Consider the following 19,321-nt stretch of genomic DNA (forward strand, 5'->3'; position numbering starts at 1 on the left):
CTTAGTTGGGAGTAAACCCCATTGAACTCAGTTGGATTTCCGTCTAAGAAATCACTATGACCTCAGTTCAATGGGACTTACATCTAGGAAATCATGCTCAGCTGTTAATCAGACGTAAATGCCGTTTAAATTTGTTGGATTTGCTTCTAAGTAAATGTGTTTAGGATTCAGCTGCCAAACTCAATAGATGAGGTGACCAGATGTCTTGCATTATGACTTCATTCTATCTATATCTGAGGCCGAGATCTTGAGTCTCTCCAGATCTATCTGTGTGCCTATCTATCTATCTATCTATCTATCTATCTATCATCTATCTATTGTGAGTTTAGGTGGACCCACAGATTGCTTAGAGACTCATCTCCAATCTGATGATTCACTACTTCAGTGAAATTCAGTGAAGGCTGGTCAATGAGGGTGAATGGGGTGCAGGCCGACTAAGCTCAGTTTGCCCTTAGCCACCTGCTTTCTTCCTTACATCTGGTCCTGGGGTGGCACTGCCTGTCAGCTTTCTTCTCCTTAGTCTTGGTGTTGCCCTTGTAAAACACAAGAGGAGGATGGGGCAAAGCTAGACTTAGTTAGCTCTGCTTGTTATTGGCCTCCCTGCTTTCTGCCCCACCAGCCTCAGTGGTCACTGATAAAATTATTGAGTTGAATCCACACTGCTAGTTGAACTTAGTTCTCATTGAATTCAAGAAAACAGGTCAGCTAGCTTCATGTGGAACTCCTTGTCTTCTAAACCAATATTTTGACTCTCAACATAAGAAACTAGAAAAGAATACTCAAATGGTTCCTTGTAATCTGTGGTTTGCTTCACAGATTATACCTGTGTGTTTTAGGTGTACACCTATGCAGATTTTTTTCAAGTGTACAAATAAGAATGTCAAGTGTGAATGCTACAAACAGCTATTTTTTTTCAGTCCTGCTCTCTAGGTGTGCCCTTGGTGGTAGTGTAGGGTTGATCACTACGAAATGTGAAAGAACCCACAATTTTACAGTTAAGTTAAAAAATGTTGATGCTCCAAATGTTCTGTTTCTCTACCCTCATAGCAGTACAACCACCAATGGAGATAATACACACTTCAATTAGATTCTGTGCCCAGTTGTTCCCCAGGGCCATTGTGGATCCTTAGCTCTTTGAATCCAGTTATCCAATCATGTATTTCTTATCCCAGTGAAGTTTAAGCTGTAAAGTTAAGGATTTATTTTTCCTACAAGCAACTGAGTAGTGCTATCCTTTGTGGAGTGTTGACTCCGTTCCTTCAAGGAAGTGCTAGGCAAATTATGCAGCTTATTGGAGTTTAATACATGAAAAGCTCTTGATAGGGGATGTTCACACATCACTAATAACTTAGAGAGCTGTGAGCTCTTTGACTGAAATGTTACATCAAAATCCCATGCACCAGAGAAAGTCATTGTAACATAGAAATCCTTAGTCGCACAAGTGACCAAATGTTTTTTTAAAAAAAATGTATTAAATCAGCTAACCGCCTGCCCTCTTCATTATTTTGCTGACTTGAAAACTGCTAAGTGTTTTGTATCCATTTCATTATCTCCAAAAAGCAAGGGCTGTAGTGGAATTTACATAAAAATCCAGCTGGAGAAGGGAGACTTTACTGCACAGCCAGCCCTCCCTCCTAATCCAATCTTCCCCAATGCAGTTGGCCTGGCAGTTGCCAAACTCAAACAGCAGGGATCTCCTTTGTTCAGAAAAGTATGAATTTGAGCTTTAAAATGAGCAGAAGTCTTTCTATTACACTGGACACTTCCTCTTGCTGAGTTTACATGAGACGTCTAGCAGGAGGTGTTATTAAAGCGCTGTAGAAATTAGCCCCCAAAAAACCAATTATCTTGGTTTAGCTGGGAAAAGGGACACAGAAAGGCTGTTTTTTGAAAAAATAAAAAATAAAATGAACATTTGAATTTTCATTATTGAGAATCCATGGGACACCATGCTGCCTTCAGAATGTTATGTTATTAACCCTTTCTTCAAAGAGGCTTTAATATGTATTCTTAATCAGTGTTGAATTCTGTTTTGAGGAACATCAATGGCAGGTATGGGGAGGGGGGAACCCAACTCCCTTATTTCTTTCAGCGCCATTCCTTTGAAAGCATATTTGTGATTATTTTGAAACAGTTGTTCAAAGCTTCTGCGAGTTTTACTTCTGGTTGTGAACTTCACGGGGAGTTCCACCCACATCTTATGCTCAGTACTTAGCCAAGGTGCTTTCAGCATGGCGGGACTGTGTGTAAAACCAGCACTTTAGCTACAGTGAATGAAATGCTATCACAGCAAGAACAAAACAGTAGATTGGATAGGTACAGTGTCTAAGTGAGGAATGGCTAAAGTGCCCCCCTCCAAATGTTGGATTCCAACTCCCATCAGTCCCAGCCAGCATGCCCAATGACCAGGGATGATGGGAGTTGTTGTTCAGTTGTTGTCTAGATGGCACCACCTTGGCCAGACCAGGTCAATGTTCATGCAGGCACCATTAGCTATAACAAGGGCAGATTAGTGTTGGGTGGGCATGTGACACTAGTCTTCTGGGTTTGTCTTCTTGCTCCTTGAGTTCTAGAGACGGAAGTTCTAGAGACGAGTTCTAGAGATGAAGCCCTGCTGGCAATCCCATCAAATGGTCTTATTCGGTGGTAGCCCCTAGGTTACCAAGTTGTCTGTGGCAGATATAGGAAGCTGTTGAAACGAAAAGTTAATACTTTCCTTTTCATACTGCCTTATAATGATGTTGCCATTTTTGTTTGCTGCTTCTTGGTTTTAATCGGTCCCTGCTGCAGTGTTTTACTGTTATTGCTACGATTCTATTGGTATTTTGATTTCTTACTGTAATTGGATTATAGAAGATCTGTTAAATAGCAGGCAATAAATTGCCAGCTGATATAAAATTAAAATTAGCTTGTGGAGCTGCAGCTTTAGACAGGACATAAATGGAAATAATAAGCAGAGGTGTCTGGATCAGAATGGTGTGCCATCTATCCCAGTGTCCTGTCTCTGACACTAGGTAGTATAGATATTTTAGGGGAAATGTACAACATTCAAAAACAATGGAGGGGGAAAATATTTCATTCTGCCTGCTATGAGCCAGTGACTGGTGTCACTAGATTTAGGAATGTTTGCTGCAAATCAGGTGATCTAAGTACCCTATAAATATTGCTTGCTTGTAGCCATAGGGTATGGCAAAGGTGGAGTCCTCTGCATCCCACTGAACAGGTCTGCTGGGTGTTTTGTGGATCAGTCTGCTCACATCCAGCCCAACACGGTTATCCCAGTGGCAGGCAGGGTACAGACTGAGCCAGGGGTGTCATTAAAACCATTATTGCTTGGATCTGTTGTGGTGCATACCATTTTCAAGTGCTGACAGGGATCTCTCAACAATGCACGCAGTGACATGCCTATTGGATCTATGCCCTTCAAAATAGTATGAGCTAGTAGAGAGAAGCTCATGGCTCTCCTTAATGTTGAAAGGGAGGGTGCCTGTTCCAGTCACCTAAAGATCCATGCTTGTGATCCAGGCAAATTTTGGTTAGTTCCCAATGTCTCTGGTTTTGGTTTCTGAGATCCCTTTTATTTGGCTGCATTCCTTGCTTCAGGCAACTTGGATAAGAGTGTTAGAGCCATTCTGCAAGAGCTTCCAGCCTGATTCTTGGTACCACAACAGCCTTACTGACTTCACAGTAATAGCCCCCTCTTATAAACTTCTCCCACAACAACATCCCCACCTGAGACCACCTCCCTATCTTTTAAAGAAGACTGCAAAAAAGTTCCTTTTCCAGAACGCTTAACATGCACATTAGTCGTTTAGGGAGGGAAATGTCTCTCTTACCTATCGCTTTGTTGTTGAACAAAACTACAACAAGCTATTCACCGCGCACACAGAAAAGAACAGACAGGCACAGTCCACCACTGAAAAGTACAATGCATTCCAAGACTTTTGATGCCTTTCATCTTTCCAGTGCTCTCAAAGAGATATTAGATTCTGGGGAGAAAAGCATTAACTGCATAGACGTGAATGGCTGGGGCCCTGAAAAAGCTGATGATGTGGACACAGTGTTAATGAGCTGCGAGAGAACCAAAAGCCCTGCCAGATTTTATATTGCAATACGAGGAAAAATGAGAAAGCAGCATGATGGCCAGATGTAGGGAAGTAGGATCATGAGGCAAATAAAATATTCAGATGGACTGTTAGAAACATGCCTGCAGCAAAACGCACTCCATCCAAAACATATATATATATATATATATAGCCCTGTATGATTATTCCTATAGTAAATACAAGATAATTACCGTAGGTCTTTTTAACCTTTTGGATAGTCTGGGGTATGATGCCCCAGGAAGGATTCCTCCTGCACAGCACCCACTGAATATAAGGGTGGTGCTTGAGATGTAGCGCTCATCCTTTCCAATAGGATTTCGGCAGGGACACTTCCAAGGGGATTTTGCCATAGGTGTAGCCCCTTCCCCCGGGGGTTCCCTGGGCTTCTGCTTTAGCTCTTTGGTGCAAAACTGGAAGAATGAGAAAAGGTTGTCAAAACCAGGGCAGTCCCGAATGCTGGTGCACATGGTATGCTGGAGATACAGACAGTTAAAGTGGAACTGAGATCCCGACAATTCACCTGTATAGATGTTACCAGAGCTTGGACGCTTGCTGATGTACAGCTGCACCAGGATTTGTGGAGAACCTCTGCAATGGTTTGTTGCTGAGAGGGAAGAACTAGGCAGGATAGGATACTCACTTATATCGAGTCATACCATTGTTCCATCTAACTCAGTCTTGTCTACACTGACCAACTGACTCATTGTTGCTTACACAGACTCTCCAGAATTTCAAGAAGGGGTCTTTCCTATCCTGAGATGCTGGGAATTGGGACCATGTACATGCAAAGCAGACATTTGTCTAAGGGGTTTTCAATTTTAGATTAGAGGTGCAAAGTTCTCATATTTTTTTCTAGGTGCCTTACTACAAAATACGTAATGCATCATAGGAATGCGTACTAGAGAACTGGCTTTTTTTTCTACAACTCATATAATAAATGTCATATATCAGCTAGTATCCTAGAAGTTAATTAGGAGATAGAGAAATACAGTGGTACCTTGGTTACCAAATGTCTTGGCTCCCAAACAATTCGGCTCCTGAATGCCGCAAACCCAGAAGTAAGTGTTCTGGTTTGAGAACGTTTTTCAGAAGCCAAACGTCCGAGGTGGCATCCACTTGAGTGCAGGAAGCTCCTGCAGCTAATCAGAAGCCGTGTCTTGGTTTTTGGGAGCCAAACAGACGTCCGGAATGGATTGAGTTTGAGAACCAAGGTACCGAATTTTCCCGTGTATAAGACGATATTTTTTCCATAGAAATAATAGGCCAAAATTGCAGGTCGTCTTATACACAGATAGCAGTGGGGGGAGGGGATTGGTGGCAGCAGCCAGCAGGAAATTGGGCATGTGATTGGTGGCTGTGGCAACGTCTGATGATGATTGGCTGTGTCTTCAGCACTTGGGCGGTTGATTTATGACAGCGGTGAGGTCGAGTGGGCAGGTGGGGTTTTGGCGACGAGTGTGCAAACAACTGGTGGCCTTGGCAATGCAAATTCCCCCTCCCATTTTTTGTGTTGCGGTCCAAAAAAAATAGGGGTCATCTTATACATGGCATTGTCTTATACCACTGTACAGGAGTACTGCAGGAAAATGGAATACATACCTAAAAAACAAATTCCCACAGCATCCAAAAAGTCAACATATTTATCCTCATCCACATGTTACAGTTAGGTCAAATAGTAAAATGCTGTTATTCTGCTTAACAAAACTATAGTAGAGACTGGTGTTTTTTTTAAAAAAAGGTATTCTAGGATTCCCCATCATAAGACCATAAAAAGAGCCTTCGGGGTCAGGCCAATGGCTCATTTTGTCCAGCATCCTGTTCTCACAGGGGCCAAGCAGATACCTGTGGGAAGCCCAAGCAAGACCTGAATGGAAGAACACTCTCCCCAAGCAGCAGGGCTATTGTAGTCCAAAACTACAGGAGTACATGAGGTAGGGAAGGCTTCTCTAACACACTCCAGCATATCCCCAATGATTCCATGATAATAATAATATTTTTATTATTTATGCCTTGCTCATCTGACTGGGTTGACCAGCCACTCTGGGTGGCTTCCAACATATATAAAAACCTTAAACATTTTTTTTAAAAAACCCTTCTCTATACAGGGCTAGCCTTCAGATGTCTTCTAAAGCAGTGTTTCCCAACCGGTGTTCCGCGGCACACGAGTGTGCCGTGAGACGTTGCCTCGTGTGCCGCGAGATGCCTGGAGGGAGGCGGGCGAGTCGGGCGGCGAGAGGCGGGGCGGCGGCGGCGAGGAGAGGCCGCGCCTCCTGCTGCTGCCTGGCGCTCCTCCTCGCAGCCGGCAGCGCTGCCTGGGCGCCTCCGCGCGACTCTGCCTCGCTGGGTTTGGTCTCCCAGCAGAGACGGGTCACACGCGCCCCTCCCTCCCTCCCTCAGCCTGCGCGGAGGGAGAGCCAGAGAGAGGCATCGCTCCTGCGCGGCGGGAGAGGGAGCAGCCGGAGCGATGCCCCAAACGAACGCATGGGACCGGAGGGGAAATCCTCTCCGAGGCGGATTGAGCGCAGCTGAGAGAAGCCTTTCGAGGAGCTGCCGTGTCCCCTGGAAACCCCCTTCCCAGCTCTGCCTCAGCCGCCGCCGCCTCAGTTGCCGCCGTCCCTCAGTCCCTCGCTCTGCTGCCTCCTCCCACCCCCAAAGCTTGGAGGTTCCCCAGCAAGGGGGAGGGAAAAAACTTTCACTTTTGTGCGTCCCTCCCGGCGTGACGCTGCGCGCTGACGTCACGGGGCGGGGCTTTAATGGTGGTGTGCCGCGAGATTTTTTTTCAGTAAACAGGTGTGCCGTTGCCCAAAAACGTTTGGGAAACACTGTTCTAAAGGTTGTATAGTTACTTATCCTCTTAGCTCAGGGGTCGCATAACTCCATACCCTCCAACATTTCTTCAGTGAAAATAAGGGCATCCTCCATACCCTCCCACATTTCTCCAGTGAAAATAGGGACGTCCTAAGGAAAAGCGGCACATTCCAGGATCAAATCAGAAACTGGAATGGCTTCTGTAAATCCAGGACTATCCCACTTGGAGGGTCTGGTCTATGGAGACCAGGCTTATGAAAGCTTTGGCCTAATTTTACCTGATGTGGAACCTGTGTCTAGTGGAACCTAGGTTCTATATCACTAAACATCAGGTGGAGGCTCAGAAGGTGAAATGCTCAACCATACCCCCAACCCTCTTACGGAACATCCTTCATGTAGAAAACGAGATGTCAGCCGTAAGGCAAAGCTTGTCGCTATAGGTCTCCAGTTGTAATAAGTATTAACTCTGCAGCCACATCCAAAATGTTAAATGGCTTTTTACAGTGTAGTTCCTAAAAATAGCTTGACATTTTAAAGATCAAAGATGAACAAAGGCACCTATTTCCGTGACACAATTTGCAAGAGAATCCATTATTAACTGTACTCTTTTGTACCGAAGTAAGACATAAATGATCCTCTAAGTGGAAATGTCTGAACCTATGAGTTCAGAATGCATGCAATCCTAGTTGCTGTTTTGGAATACTTTTTTCAGATCTGCTTCAGAAATGGTTTTAAGTTGTATAATGTATGCCCCATCTGTCTCTTACAGCTGCTGCCTCCATTTGCCTATTTTTCACCAGGGAACCATTTATACAATCACTTTCTTTTCATCCCAAAGCAGATATAATATAGAAAAATACCATTGTCTGAATGCTGCACTGTGTGCTCCGATTGCAAGGCAACACACACCAACATAAGCATATCAGAAAGATGGTTTGTAGGTGGCAGGCTAAATAGGAATATTTCCCATTCAGTCTAGACTAAATAAACTCTGTGGCCCACCAGATATTATTGGACAACAACTCCCATCAGCCTAAGCTAGCAAGGTCAATGGTCAGAGAAGATGGGAATTGTAGTTCAATGACATCCGAAGCACAGCAGGGTGGCAAAGCCTGCCCTAGATGGAAAGGAAACATAAGAGACAATAGCATGAATTAAAAAGGTAAAGGACCCCTGACCATTAGGTCCAGTTGTTGACAACTCTGGGGTGGTGGCGCTCATCTCGCTTTATTGGCCGAGGGAGCCAGTGTACAGCTTCCGGGTCATGTGGCCAGCATGACTAAGCCGCTTCTTGTGAACCAGAGCAGCACACGGAAACGCCGTTTACCTTCCCGCTGGAGCGGTACCTATTTATCTACTTGCACTTTGTGCTTTTGAACTGCTAGGTGGGCAGGAGATGGGACCGAACAACGAGAGCTCATCCCATCGCAGGGATTCAAACTGCCCACCTTCTGATCGGCAAACTCTGTGGTTTAACCCACAGTGAATTAACCCTTAGTACATACCCTACTGATGCAATGTCCTTGTGGAATTGGCTCTTAAATAAGGTCCAGCGTGTGAGCGAGAGTGTTTTAATTTAACCCCCATATTTGCATTTTCTTCTGCAAACAAAGACTGTTTTATTAGTAAATATTCCTCAGCTTCCTTCTGTCTGCCTGGTCGTTTTTTATAAAAACAATCAGTCAGGGGTTTATGCAGGCAGGTGGGCAGCCTCCTTTTGTCTTCAAGAAAAAAAGCATTATCCCAGTCCTCACTGCCACCCCCTCTCCCTCCCTCCCCCCCCATTCCCCCATCCAAGACAAGCACATTAACAGAGGAGTGACAGGTCTGAGATGGTGTTGGCTTGGGGAGTGAGAGAGGTCTGACATACCTTGTGCCTAGAGCCTGCATTTAGCCACTCCTCAAAGGCCCTTTGGTGGGCCTCATTGACAACATTTTTCAAATGCTGTACCCGTGAAAATCTACGAAAGCAAATATCTCACCTCTACGGGGAGGAAACCTTCCAGCTGACAAGAACCTACGAGAAACTAGAAGTCCGAAGAGCCACCATCTTATGTGATCTCTTGTTCCTACGCAACTGCCGAGACAACAACTTAATTCCCACATGCTTCCAACTTAAATTCCACTCTAAAACCCCAGCTACCGAAAGGATCCTGAAACGAACTGAACTATCCCTAATCAGAAACGAACTACACAAGAAAAGATACCTACTAAACCAAACCAACAAAGATCTGCTCACTCTTCACCTCAAACTCTGTAACAAAATCCACCCTGCACTCTGGGACAAATGCAAACAACTAGCCGTCTGGAGAGCTGAAACGGAGACCTCACATAAGACAGACACACACACCAACAAACTCCACAAACTAGAGAAACGCCAGAAGCCCAGCCACCCTCCACATGTACCCGTGAAAATCTACGAAAGCATATATATATATATATATATATATATATATATATATACACACACACACACACACACACACACACACACACACACACACCTGTGTTTAATTTATTTACCGAGTCTAGCTCAGTTCTGACAGAATATTGGTGCTGTTCAAAGGGATTATTTTATAGGCAGGATGGGTAGTTTTCCCAAGGCCATATACTGTGTTTGTGGCTTTAGATTAGACTGAAGAAAGAAAGTAAATCATAGACAGTATAGGACTTTGTCTGCATACACCCCACACATTTAAAGCAACACTTCCTTCCCCCTGCAAATCCTGGGTCTCAGGATTCCTGGAGGGGGAATATGCTTTAACGGGTTTGTAGGACTGGTGGGAGGGATGCGGGTGGCGCTGTGGTCTAAACCACAGAGCCTAGGGCTTGCCAATCAGAAGGTCAGTGGTTTGAATCCCTGCGACGGGGTGAGCTCCCATTGCTTGGTCCCTGCTCCTGCCAACCAAGCAGTTCAAAAGCACCTCAAAGTGCAAGTAGATAAATAGGTACCGCTCTGGCGGGAAGGTAAACGGCGTTTCTGTGCGCTGCTCTGGTTTTCCAGAAGCAGCTTAGTCATGCTGGCCACATGACCCTGAAGCTGTACGCCAGCTCCCTCAGCCAATAAAGCGAGATGAGCGCCGCAACTCCAGAGTCGTCCGCAACTGGACCTAATGGTCAGGGGTCCCTTTACCTTTACCTAGGACTGGTGAGAGAGCTTTACTTTCTGTTTCCATTACGTATGGAAAGAAGGGAGATCAAGTCTCATGAAAGGGATAGACACATGTCGTGTGTCGTGTATGCGTGGTTAAACCAAGGAAACCAAGTTTGCAGCTACAAAGCTTACTACAAGGTGACCTTGACCCATTCACTGTCTGTCAGCCTTCCATGCCTCACAGGGATGTTGTAGGGTGAAAAGGGGGAGGAGACACACACATGTTGTCCTGATCTCCTTCATAGAAGCACAGAATAAAAGAAAACTATAAATAATACTCAATCTCTTGGTAATCAGCCCCACTGAACTCACTAGGGCCTACTTCTGAGTAAACATACGCAGAAGGGTCTTGTGTTTTTTTTTGCCTTTCTCAGATTTTTTCCTCCAAAGCCAGCTTTGCAGGTGGCAATATACAAGTTGATTGCACTAACTCTGAGAATTGCTTGAGACAAGAAAGAAACTAATACATCATATCTGAATAGCCTTGGGACCTGTGGCAGGTCAAAGCAGGTTTGGCAGCTGGTTGCAAGAAAAGCTGCTTTTCACACATAAAGGTCATCTTAATGTGAGATCCTTATCTTGCTGATGTATTGCCCTAAATCTCTCTATATATTTTTTCCCCTTTCTGACAAAGTGCTTTAATAGGCTCTCCTTGCATTCCTTGGAAGTCTGGGTTACAAAAACATCAAGCTTCAGATAGGCATCTTGGCTGTAAATACTTGGTTAGTAAATTGGTGCAGATGAAGAATTTCAAGTTGTTCCTTCCCATTGTAGTCCCACTAAATTATGTGTAATTCTTGTTCTTTTCTTTTTAATTTGCTGTGATCATAACAAATTGGGAAATGCTTTAGACACTAAGGAAAATCTTGATGGCAATGAAACAAAGCAAACAGAAGCCTAGAATCCTTGACAAACTCACAAAGCACACCAGAGAAAGCTCTACAGTAAGAATATTGCAATAAGATTAGAGGTAAAAAATAAAATATTACAGTTATGGAAAGTAATACTTTGCTTCTGTTTTTAAAATGAAGTATTCTGTTTAGTCTGATATCCAAAGAAAGAAGGAAATATTTAGAAAATCAAATAGGAAAATCAGTACACAACTTGCTGAAGAAGGAAGCAAAATATGAATAAAGGACAAAAGTTAGTTTTGTAATTATTATCATTAATTAAATTTGTATACCACACTATACCCACAGGTCTCAGGGCAGTTCACAAGATGAAACCACAAGATAAAACCACAAAAATACATAATAAAAACAAAACCAATAACAACCCAATGTAAGATAGTTAATGGTAAGATCACATATTAGCAGCATCTTGGAGGTTAAAAACAGAATTTTAAAACCTATTTAGTGTTATGGAAGAAGAAGGTGAAATGACCTGATTACAAATCAAATGTAAATAGCATTTTAATCAGCCTTTGTATACCAGAGGAGGCATTTTCAAATTAATGGAAACTGGTATGATCCTATACCCACCTACCTCACAATAGTGTACATAAAAAAATATAAAATAGTAATATACATCTAAAATCAACAAACTTAGAATCAAATATATTTGGATAGGCTTGTGGATTTCTTTTAAAAGAAGTTTTTAGCAAGCAGTATACTAAAACAGTATATAATTTTTTCTTGCCAAATTTAATAGTTAAGGCCTTATTTTCATAACGCCCCTTACAAAATGTTGTAAAATATTCACAAACATTAATCTTTGAAATGATGATCATGATAAGCATATTAAAAAGCAGTTAACAGATTAAACAACAACAACAAAAACCCTTCATTGACCTTTGTGATCAATGAAGCCACTCATTGTTGCCCAAAGTTTCATGGCTCTATGAAGCAACTGTAACAATCACAATTAATTAAAAGAAACATGCCCCTCCCCCTACCTCTCCATGCTATCTGTCCTGGATGCTTTAGTTGAGATTCCTGAATTGGGGAGGGGGTTGGACTAGATTACCCTCAGGATCCCTTCCAACAATTCTATGTTTCTATGATTTTTTGCATTCATTAAACTGTATCTGAAAAATATTATTGATTGCTTTGCTCTGCTGAATTTTCCCAAACTTGTTCAGAGAAGCACAGGGCATGTAATAGTATTTGATTATAGCAACATTAGTGGCATTATCTGGAGGTGTTGGGATAATGGCAGCAGTGATACAGAACGGCAGCAGTGCCTGCAGTGTAGGAAATCTCATGACTTGAATAAATTCCCAAGAAAATCAGAGGGACCAAACATTCGTGCTAAGGTTCTTTTGACTGAACTAAGGAACCCTGTTGGGGCATTTCTGGGCGAGTGAGTGGAAAGGGTGTCCAAAAGTTTGTGGGAGGGGTAGAGTGTGCATGAAATTCCTCCCCTCCCCCCATATCCATGCATGAAGGGGCTTTATTTTCAGCCGGAGCTCACCAGAGCTCAGCTCTGGCACCTCTCAGGTGGGTGTCATTGCCATTCTAAGAGAACAAGGGAGAAATTTGTGGTGATCTCCAGCATCTCTTTGTCTAGAAAAATAGGACTGCTTGCATGCACTGGCTCCACTTCTGTACTTTCCACATTCAGTGTGAAAATCTGAGGAGGGATTCAAGGTGTGTTTGGCTGTACATGCTTGCAGTCCTTCCCGTTACCACAAACCTTGTTTTATCAGGGTTCCCAACTACAGGAAGTATTGGAGGTCGTCCAGAGTGGCTCACAACCCAGTCAGATGGGCAGCGTATAAATACGTTGTTGTTGTTGTTGGTACTTTAGCAAGTTCAATCAATTGCACTTAAAATCCCACTTCAGACTTTCAGGCCGAAAGCCTAGATTGGCATTGACTCCAACAGGAACAGGAAGTAAACTTCAAAAGAGGGTAAGATAAGATAAGGTACGGTAAGTGCTCTTCCCATAAATGTCCTGGGGAAAGATGTGCTTCAGTTTCTGTGTTATAAAAACATAAGGGCACAACGTTAGAGAACAGGGAGCTAACAACAGACACACACACGTGTTCAAAGGAAATGTTTGGCTTTGGAAAGATCTGAAAACACCAGGAAAATGTAGCAGAGGGCAAAAAGAATGCAATAAATTGTTGCAATTATCAGCTACAATTTATCACATGTGTTGTCATTATTTTCTTATTTGAGACACAAAATATCCACAAAGAAGCAAGTTCCATTTTACGGCAAACATGGCACACACTTTTGTGTGTGTGTGTGTGTGTGTGGATAGGAGCCCCGTTCATCAGACCCGTGAGTTCTTAATCTACCTAGTTAGATAGTTTAGATAGGGTGGGGTGGGTGGAAATGATACACAGGCCAAAAAATGCAGAGAGGTACACTCTGTGCTGCTTTGTGGTTACAGTTTCAAGGCAGCTAAGCTTGTCAGCCAAAATATTTCACCAGCCTTCAAACTAACAGCTCTATGTGACCCAAAGGTACTTTCCAGGGTCCCTTGCTATCCCATGGAAGATTCCATTCCTGGACACAAACATTGCTCAGATTGTTTGTGTTGGCACCTCTAAAAATATGGCTGTTATCAAGCAACTGCCTGTGCACTCAGGACAGCCTAGAATATCAAAGGAAACTCTTGGGCACATCAAAACCGAAAGGCCATATAATTAACAAAACAACAACAAGACAAGACAATCAAAATGGGATGGTTGCATACTGTCAATGAAGATCAATAGGAACAAGGGCGTTGCAAAGGAGGAACTTGGGTAAAGTTTATGGTGGCTGATGGCTATCCATACACGTCAGTGTTTAGCATTCAAATACAAAAGTCTCCTGCTTACATTCCATATGCAAACTATTCCAAGGTGGCTGCAAAACAGGTGCTTGGGGAAATGTCTCTGCTGCCCACATATAATAGAGATGTTGGGGGAAATTCCAAAGGCAGCCTATTGTTATGCTTCCATCCTCCTTTGAAGCCCAAGTCCTTTGGGCTAAGGTCACTTGAGCACTGCCTTTTTATAGTGGACTTGCAGTTTGTTTTCAAGTCAAAATCCAAACCTATTTCAAACAGCAGTACCCACAACAAAATGTTGCGGCATGGAGGACTCCTGTTCAATATTCCAATCAGCCAGCCATGCCTTCCTCCAAGATACTGCCTCATTATGTTGTTTTTGGAATCCTACCTTCCGCCTAAAGAACCTTCATACTTCTACAAATCTGGGAAGTTTTCCGAGTCTGCTGATACCTCCCTCTTAGATAGATAATTTATTGCGGTCAGAGACCAGCTAATAAAACACACACGGGGGAACAGTCCCAGAAGGAAAACAAACAATTAAAACTATGTACAACAATAAATTTAAAATTTATGTTACAGATAGGTAGCCGTGTTGGTCTGCCATAGTCAAAACAAAAAAAAATCCTTCCAGTAGCACCTTAAAGACCAACTAAGTTAGTTCTTGGTATGAGCTTTTGTGTGCATGCACACTTCTTCAGATACCCTGCTTTTTTTGTTTTAAAATTTATAAATGTGTTAAGTGTATACAGTGGTACCTCAGGTTACATATGCTTCAGGTTACATACACTTCAGGTTACAGACTCCGCCAACCCAGAAATAGTACCTTGGGTTAAGAACTTTGCTTCAGGATGAGAACAGAAATCGTGCTCCGGCGGCGCAGTGGCAGCAGGAGGCCCCATTAGCTAAAGTAGTGCTTCAGATTAAGAACAGTTTCAGGTTAAGAACAGACCTCCGAGTTTGGGGATTTTTAAAATGAACTAGTTTGAGTCAGGAGATGGTCTGCGCCTACTGATCTGTACACAGAATCTGGTGACCATCCGGGTCGTCTTCTGATCTTTGCCTAACAGGGAAAGGTCGAATTTTTGCTTTTCCGAGAGGTTAGCGAGCCTCACCAGTAGGGGATCAATGGTCTTACTATGTGCCTTTTCATAAAAGGGACATCTAAAGAACAAGTGCTCTGGGCTTCCTATCTCTCCCAATGAACAGGCGCAAAGTCTCTGAGCATATGGAACTTTTTAAAAGGCTCCTTCCAGCCGAGCGTCTGGCGAGTGTAAAGGCCCTTCTTGCATACCTCCCTCTTACACGAGAATAAGAACATAAGATCATAAGAAGAAGCTGCTGGATCAGGGCAGTGGCCCATGTAGTCCGGCCTCCTTTTCTCATAGTGGCGAACTGTGCTTTCCAGCAACTACCATTCAGAAGCAAGCAGCCTCCAACAGTAGAGGTAGAACACAGCCATTGTGGAGAGTTGCCATTGAAAGCCCTTACATCCTGGCGTTAACAGCACCACACTCAACTCCAAACTAAAAAGCACCAAACATTATAACACTACATAGATAGCTCAGTTGCTTAGAGCATGTTGCAGATAATGCCAAGGTTGCAGGTTCAATTTCCTCAAAGGAGAGTTTCTCCGTCCCCTTGATCATTTTGGTTGCCATTTGCATACATAAGCAGCAGCACTCACCTCTGAATATCAGAAATACAAGGAACTTAGAGAATACCCAATTGAGCTGACTACACTGAGTACAATGCCTGTCTTAATTCAAGCTCTGGGTGCCCAGACTTTGTGCCAAATTGCAATGAATTCAGTTGCATGTGAGCATAAAAGTCTTATCTTGCCTGAGCACAGGAACAAACAAAACAAAACGGATTTGTCTAGTTCTATTTTCCAAGCTGATTTTAAACTGCTAGCATTTTCCATAATGGCAAAATCTATTAAGTTTAAAATTTCTTTTCCACTTTAATAATTTCAAGGATCATCAACACCACAATTCTGAGGATTTATTTTTCTAAAGAGAGGGAGAGGATTAATCTTTGTCTTGAAACTCAGCTGCTTACACCTTCATAAAGGAGCAAAAATTGAGACTCTTAATGCCTACCTTTTATATTTAGCATTGTTTTCATCTTACCTTTATTTTTCTGGCTTAAATGGTCCCAGAAGGCGCAAAAGGCAGAGGACCAGGCCTGCTAATATCTGGTTGCTGCTGTGTGAATAAGCTTACAAATACACACCTAATGTATCAGCGTGGATTGCGGATATTTCTTCTGTCTTGTAGCTGGACGAGTCTAGCTTTTGCAACACATCCTCCTGTTTGTTGGCGATTATATTTTAGTGGGTGAATAATAAAGGGGGGAATAGCTGATTTGTTTAACTGGGAGAAATTAAAATAAGTAATTTGACAATTTCAAATTCAACTCAGAAGCTTCTAACACTACTTAAATAAACCTTAGGCAAAATCCAGAATACAAACTAATGGATTATTAGCAGAGCTTGCTGTTTTATGGGTGGCAAAACCATTCTCATGTATTTGTGATGTATTTGTGATGATCATGTGTAATTGGAACTGGTAGCAAGCAACAGGGAAGGACATGCCTATTACATCATAAAACATAAGATGCTGCCTTCTACAGAGTCAGAATGTTTCTCCATCTAGCTCAGGACAGTTGACACTGATGGGCAGAGGCCCTCCAGGATTTCAGACCCAGTGACACTCCTGGAGTGGAGACTTACACTATAGGTGTAAAGCTCTCAACTTTATTTAAAGTGCTTTAAGATCTGCAGCAAGATATAATGAATAGCTGCAGGCTCAGAATCTCCACAGAGAAAGTAGGGCTTTCAGATGCCCTTATGTCCAGTCTTGGACAACCCCATCTGGCTCAAACCCCATCACCTGTTTAAACCTAAATGGGGTTGTCATTGCCAACTCACTCTACAAGAGTCCACTCTCAAATGGTGCTGGACTCATACCAGTGGCAAGCTTTGTGTGCTGGAGAAACAAAGAGGATGATGGAACCAGAACAAATTCAATTATAGCTATTTATAGTTGGGGATATATATATATATGCAGGTTTTGGTGTCCTCGGGTGTCTTCCCGTGTAAAAGTTGGGGTGTCTAGGCGACGTTTCGACGAGGTCTCACTCGTCATCTTCAGGCTGGTGCTTTCGGCTTCTTGTTACTGGAACAGAGCAGGATCTCAGTGTTTGAGTTCCTATAAATACTGTTGAGGGGGTGTGGTGTATAGCCTCCAATGTTCTGGGCAGAGAGGAAGTTCCCAGGCTAGTGTGCCTTTTCTTCTTTTGTTCCTTAATTACTTGAGGGATATCTTGAGTGATTTCTTGAGTGATATCCTGAGTACCACTTAGGTGGGTCATTAGGTGTGGATTAGTTGCTAAAGTCTTTGTGTCTTGACCTCTTGAACTTTGTGAAGAGTTTTTCTGAGAAGATGGCTGTACTGCACTTAGTTGTGCTCTGGCTTGGCTTCGTGTATAGGGGCGAGCTGTGGTTTTGTGGCCTGTGTCAGCCAGATCTGTGTAGGGATTGCAGGGGGGTGCAGCATCCGGAGGTGCCACCATGGTTTGGCTACTGGATGGTGTCTGTAATTTATCTGTGGAGAGGGTCTGGGTTTGGGTCTGGTGTGGTTGATTGGTGATGGCGTTCTGTGTGCCTCTGGATCTGGTGTCAGTTTTTGTGGGGAGGGCTAATTTCCAGATGTCTGGCAAGCGGGATGTGTCGTCACGCTTGTTCATGTTGTGAGGGTGTTTCTCTATCTCGATGGCTTCCATGATTATTCTCTTGTGGTGATGTTCCATGTTAAAGAGCAATTTGGAATCTGCAAAATTAATTTCGTGTCCTGTTTCTTTCATGTGTTGGAAAAGAGAGGAAGTTTTTTCTTCTTTTTTGACGGCATTCTTGTGTTCTGCGATACGTGCATTTATTCGTCTGTTTGTTTGTCCAATGTACGTGGCTGGGCAGACTTTGCAGGGTATTTCATAGACCCCTTGGTTTTCCAACTGGATTTTATCCTTGGGGTTTCTGAGGATATTGGCTATTTTTTGGTTGGTGCAAAAGGCTGTTTTGATATTGTGTTTATGGAGGATTTTGCTAATTTTATCTGTAGTGCCCTTGATATAAGGAAGGAGGGCCATGCCATTGTTTTCTTCTGTGTCTTGGTTTTTGGGGGGTGTTTCTTTTTGGATTAGCTTCGTAACCCTGTTTTGCTGGTATCCATTGGCAATTAACACATTTGAGAGATTCTGTAACTCAGTTGTCAAGTGGTCTTTGTCAGCCAGGCGTTTGGTTCTGGAGATGAGAGTCTTGGCTACGGAGTTTATTTGTGCAGGGTGGTGGTGTGATTGTGCATGTAAGTAGCGGTTGGTGTGTGTTTTTTTCCGGTAGATAGTGTGTCCTAGGGAGCCATCAGGTTTTTTGTAGATTAGGACGTCAAGGAAGGGAAGTTGGTTGTTGGCTTCTATTTCCATAGTGAATTGTATTTTGGGGTGTAGGCTGTTGAGATGTGTGAGGAAGCTATCCAGTTTTTCCTTCCCGTGTGGCCAAATTACAAAGGTGTCGTCAACATATCTGAGCCAAAGTTTGGGTTTGTGTTCTGACTTGTCTAAAGCATTGGTTTCAAAGTGTTCCATGTACAGATCCTGCTCTGTTCCAGTAACAAGAAGCCGAAAGCACCAGCCTGAAGATGACGAGTGAGACCTCGTCGAAACGTCGCCTAGACACCCCAACTTTTACACGGGAAGACACCCGAGGACACCAAAACCTGCATTCCTGTACCCGTGAAAATCTACGAAAGCATATATATATATATATATATATATATATATATATATATATATATGTTGTAAATAGTGTATGCTGACATTTTAAAAAATGATGCTAAGAGACTTGACTTTAAAGAAGTGCTACATAGAAATTATTATGTACATCCATGTAATACCTGTAAATGAATATGATTCCAATAACATTGATAGTGCACTTTACAATTTGCAAAGTGAATTACCTGCAGTAAAATAATCCTAACCGTCCTGAAAGGTTTGTAACTATTATTAAGACCATACTGCAGAGATTTTTCTTCTTCTAGGAACTAAGCGTTGCTTTTAGCTTCATACGTGTGAAGACTTAGTAATGTAGCATTAAGGAAATCATCACAATGCAAATGATACTGCTTTGACTGAATTGAGCACTCTTCCTTACCCTTTTCCAGACTTTCCCCAATCCTTATTGTATCTTAGGTGGTTGCGGGGGATGCAAGTTCACCGACTAAGCAGGATCAGCTGTTCTCCATGGCTTGCCAATGAGATACGTTTGTCTTTTGTGTGATCAATGGCTGAACACTGCATAGTTCAAATCATTGATCACCATACAGTGACTCCAGATGCTACTAAACTCTTAAAGGGAATGGGAGATAGAAGAGCACACCATAAAGAGGGGAACCCCCCCCCCATAAATATTTCTAAGCATTTCAAGCTGGGATATTAAATATAATATAAATTTCACAGGAAGAGTTTGGAAAATACG

At 42.9% G+C, this 19,321-nt stretch overlaps 1 long non-coding RNA gene across 2 annotated transcripts in view; it reads right to left on the reverse strand.

Moving 5' to 3' along the window:
- The window catches only part of LOC309371549, a 53,616-nt gene that overhangs the window by 17,312 nt on the left and 16,983 nt on the right, over positions 1 to 19,321 (reverse strand). The window contains exon 1 of one of the 2 annotated variants that reach the window (XR_014169184.1): positions 4,298 to 4,512. The exons of the other annotated variant lie outside the window; for it this stretch is intronic. This is a non-coding gene — a long non-coding RNA (uncharacterized lncRNA). Of the gene's footprint in view, positions 1 to 4,297; positions 4,513 to 19,321 lie in introns of those variants that run through there. 2 annotated transcript variants of the gene reach the window in all.

The sequence above is a fragment of the Podarcis melisellensis genome (genome assembly GCF_964234715.1).
Source record: "Podarcis melisellensis genome assembly, chromosome: 6".
Lineage (NCBI taxonomy): Eukaryota > Metazoa > Chordata > Lepidosauria > Squamata > Lacertidae > Podarcis > Podarcis melisellensis.